The sequence below is a fragment of the Ostrea edulis genome, chromosome 3 (assembly GCF_947568905.1).
Source record: "Ostrea edulis chromosome 3, xbOstEdul1.1, whole genome shotgun sequence".
Lineage (NCBI taxonomy): Eukaryota > Metazoa > Mollusca > Bivalvia > Ostreida > Ostreidae > Ostrea > Ostrea edulis.
The window spans coordinates 15,159,159-15,164,321 of record NC_079166.1 but is presented as its reverse complement, the minus strand read 5'-3'; positions in this window follow the sequence as shown (position 1 = coordinate 15,164,321).

Genomic DNA, 5,163 nt, shown 5'->3' with positions numbered 1-5,163 from the left:
CCGATCATCGTCCCACGCCCCATGATGACTATATATTCCAAAACAGCTTAGAAAGTTTTATTCTGTTTAAATTAGCTTTTCTGGACCGCACACCACTGTCCGATGTCAATGCATCGTCGGGAACCCACGGTTGATTACGTTTCGTTCATCTCTCCATTAACCGTGGGTTTCCGACGATGATGTCAATAAAGCATGTTGAATTTTCATATGCAAAGTCAGTTTCCCCTTTTGTTGGTAGACTCTATCGCATCCTTTATATCACACCTGTGCTGATCGAGTTCTTTCCATCTGTAAAATACAAAATAATAGAATAAATATGATGTATTAGGATGGAAATGAAAACACTCAATGAATCTTTGCATAAGAACAGTGAAGTTAGCGGTAAAAAAAACCCCCACCAAACTTTAGTATAGTATTAGTACTTGTATTTTTTGCATATATTTTTTCTGCTAAGGTAGAAAATGGGTCTAAGAAGTAATTGACAAACCGTGCTCTCCGCACACAAAAAGTTTGCTTAATAAAAACAGGCGCAGTGTTACATAAAATACTACTTGGTTTTCAAATGTTTCCGTTACCGAGTAATATAAACTTAATCCTAGTCGCATGACGGTTGGTTTCTTGTGAAATCAGACCATTGTAAATAGCAAAAAAATCGACACTACACGTTGCTTCCCTTTTGTAATAACAAAAGATGCAGCGGGTGTGTATTAAACAACTTTTCCTCTAAATCATAACCAATTCATTAAATCATAACTCATCCCCTAAAGCATTACCTGAGCCGTTTGGATAGGAATTTTGGCAAAATACAAACACCAACATAAATCAAAGTACTGAAAGTACTGAAAAGCGCTAAGCTGACTTCATGAATTCTGTATGTAATGTTAATGAGCAGGAACAACAGTAAAAAAAAGTTCATGCATTATTCTTTATTTTCGCACAACTAAATAATACATTTTCTGTAAGGAAATAACAAATATGGATTGGAAACAATGTCCTGAAACTTTTCAACATGTTGAAATATATACTTTATATGATGTTGTTAAAAACAATGGTCACTGTGATAATTTTGGTCCCACCCGGAACTAAAACCCTGTCCTTGGATCATTAAATTGACAATTTTGGCAAAGGACACCTGCTCTTTTTAAATATCTATAATCAGAATTTAGTATCAATAGCATTACCACCGCTGCGGTGATCTAGAGGTAAAGTGTTCGCCCTGTATGCGGACGGTCGGGTTCGAATCCCGGCCGCGACAGACCTAGGTCGTTAACAGTGACAGTTCCATCGCCAAACTCTCTGCATCAGGTGTGAATGTCACCGGTCCTCGGAGATGGCCTTAAAAACGAATAGCCCGTGTCACAGTAGGTGTGGCACGCTGAAGAACCTTCACTGCTCAATGACCGTATGCTCCGAACAGAGGCCTAAATTTTGCAGCCCTTCACATGTCTTGGTGGCGTCTCCATATGAATTAAAAATTATCGAGAGGAACGTTAAACAATATACAATCAATCAATAGCATTAAAGGCTATGTTATTCAAATATTTTACACATAAACACTTTATACCCAGTTTGGCCCCCACCCATCTTCCCAAGTCAATTGTTTCTGCTCCGCTCCCCACCCTGGGTCATGAAATGCTCTACATGAATATGCAGTTTTTTTTCCATACAGATGTAATGTTGTAGAGAAGAATATTTTTGGAAATTTGTCAAGTTTTGGTAGAAAATGTGAAAACAGTTGTAATGGTAGTTTTCGGTAAAAAGTTCAATTGTTATTACGCAACTAACTTACTGTTGTGTTCCAGTTTAATAGTGTATGTAATATTTTTAGAATACAACTAAAATGAAACAAATCAATAGTTTGATAGGTACATGTATGTCAGATAATAATAGAAAGGAACAAACACACAACTGGACAAAAAGACACATACACTAACTAACAAGTACCACATATATTCATGTCAAAACACACCAATAATGCAGGTCTATGAAACACTTTACATCCATTTCATCACCTCATCAGAAATCCTTTAAATACATACATAAACATGCATCTGTATGACTTGTACTATAGAATCCAGTGCATAATTACATGTATATGGCAATCAAACCATGAAAGTGGAATTATTTTTTGTAATCAATAATTCAAAATCAGGTTGGAAAGAATATGAATCCAAATAAGTCATATAAATACATGTATAACTGAAAACAAAATTTAGGAAGTTATTTTAAAAAGATGTTCATCATACATGTGCAATATTAATAACTTTGAAACTGAATGCTGCGTTATCAACAAGAGTGGAAAGAGCTCATTTTTAACATGCAAGTTAGTGCAAGAGGATATACTAAATCGAATATGATAAATTAGACTAACATATATGCATGGATTTACATTTAGGCATTGTAGTGATTGTTTGTTATACGTAAATCTAAAAAAAAAATGTAACGTTTTCCGCCTTGGATAGTTACAAAAATATTTGTGGATCCTCTTATTTCTGAAATTTACCGAATAAAAACAAGCTATTGGATTTTCTATGAATTTATTAAGATTGGAATTCATTTACTAATTATTGTAAATGTATGAAATATATCAAAACATGAAATAGCATTCATATATTACATATAATGAATATTTTCTGTGGGTATGAAATTTACCCAATGACGTTGGGAATTTACCCAACGAAACTACATACCCAATGACGTTGGGAATTTACCCAACGTGTCTAAACTGAATGGAATACTGATTGGGGACCCAAATGTACTAGGTATGAAATGGCATCAGACTTACCCAACCTAAATACTCGGGTTATATCTATAAAATAATTACCATTCTTTTGGGCTCTGATGGCTCCATGATGGTACTACCCGATCTCCTCTCTGTCAGCGTTTTCAACGTTTATATACCTAACGTCTGGCAGGGCCGAACTTAACCACGCGCAAATCGTACGGTACCGAACGAATTGGCGCCATATTCGAAGGATCGAAGTACACAAAATGTTCATAATAGAAAAGGGGCTCTTATACAGCGATTATAAGGTGTTGTATTTCATGGATGGGTGAATAAAGTCCTAGAATGATGCCTTTATAGAAATGGGTAAGTTTGTGTTGGTATTCCATTCATTTGCAATATAGATGGGTGTAAATGGGTTCGTTTCGTAGAGGAAATTCGGAATCGTAATACATACATAAACAATTAGAAATATGGATATAATGGGGTATTCATCCAACATATCATGTATGCTATCTTCACAATCATGTGTGGATTTATGTATCATCAGATACTAGAGACGACGCATGCATGCATAAAGAAGCTGTGCAATATTCGTTACACAGCCCCCTTCTTCTGAACATTCGTCCCGCACAAAGTGATATTGACTTGTTTCTTTGGGATATTCACCAATAATAAAACACAGTCATTTGAGTTCATTATAACCTCTATGTACATTATATATATAAAAGGATGGACATGTGTCATTATGCAAACAACTTCATATTACAACATGTTGAATGCAAAATTAAACAATGAATATGGATAAGAAATTCAAAACAGATGTAGTAAACATATGTACAATATTTCAGCAACAAACAAGATTGCTGTGAATAACAAACATAACATGAAATAGTGAACTTAGGTAAATAATTTACAACCATGTCATTGTATTTTTTTTACTGAGAGATTTAGATCATCACTACTTTTACTAAAGTTAGTTAGATGAAAGGGCCTTCACAAGAGGTTCCAACCTTTTCTCTAGGCTGTCAATGCCGAAAAAACACACATTCCTGGTAAAGTTCGGTCAGAGCATGGCTGTCCGTCGGTAAACTGATTGTTGACAACTGGCATCCGTTACGTAGGTAATTCAAGATAGTTTGGAAGTGTTTTGGGTTACGATCAATGAAGAAAGGTTCGGCTGTAGTGATGCTAGTGGTTAGAATGGCTAAAACAGAGGACGGCTCTTCTCTAAGGGTTGGTTTGGATGTTGTAAAGGTTGTTCCTCCTACGTTTAAAGTGATAATTTCCTTTTGGTACGCGATGAGTTCTCTGGCTCTAATCTCCCTTTTGTTGGTTGGCTTATAAGATGGAATTGTTTGAGAGTCAGGAATTGTGTATTCTGTAGTGGGGTCGATTATGCCGTTAGTGATAATAGAAATTTGGTCATGCTTTTTGGAGATGATGGTTGTTTTATCGTACACCGAGTCCTGCTTTGGGTTGCTGTCTGAAGATGAAGATGATGATGAGTCAGATATCGATAAATCCTTCTGCAGATAGTGGGTGGTTTCATCCTGCTTGGACAGGTGTGTTGGGGGTACGTTGAATTCAGCGATAGGTGGTCTGGAGTCAGTGATGGGTGGTCTGAAGTCAGTGACTGGTGGTCTGGAGTCAGTGACTGGTGGTCTGGAGTCAGTGACTGGTGGTCTAGAGTCAGTGACTGGTGGTCTGAAATCATTGACGGGCCTAATGGCTGTGGTGGAGGATGCAGCTAATGGTACATATGAGAGGGTATTTGAGGTAATAACAGGAACAGGTTTTGGTGATGATGCATCCCTGGGGCTTGTATGAGTAATGGGTGCCATTGGGAGATCCATTAGGGAGGGAATCTCCCTCAGGGCCGCTCTTGGGTGTCGTCCATAATATCGCTTTTTCTGGGGAATAATTGGCTGTGTGAATTTTGTTTTCCGTTTGGATCCCGCCAGATTAGTATTGCCAAAATGAGTTTTTGAAGGACGTTGGACTGGTTGAATAAATTTAGAACGATTCATCTGAAAATTATGAAATTCAAGGGCTTCTTCCCCAGAGAAGGTTCCTGTTGCTCTCTTGACAATTTGTAGCGAATAACCCTTGCACCCATGCTTCTGGTCTGGTCTAGCCAACACCGTTCCACAGGAGGAGCACTTATGACCGAAGCCTGAGTGGGCGGAGGTGATGTGTCGCTCACAGTGGTTAGGCAAGGAGAACTCCCTGTCGCAGATGGTGCATCTATAACGTTGGATCTGAAAATTTGGGAAAAGGGACTTTACTAGAAGATCATGACCAAAAAAAAAAAAAATAAGGAAAGCAGAAAGAGAAAAAAAACCTATGGGAGGCAATCGTCACTTAGAGAATAGAAGGTTTGTTATCTCCCTTATATGGTTTTAATAAGTTATGGTGGGCAATTTTGGGCCTTTGCT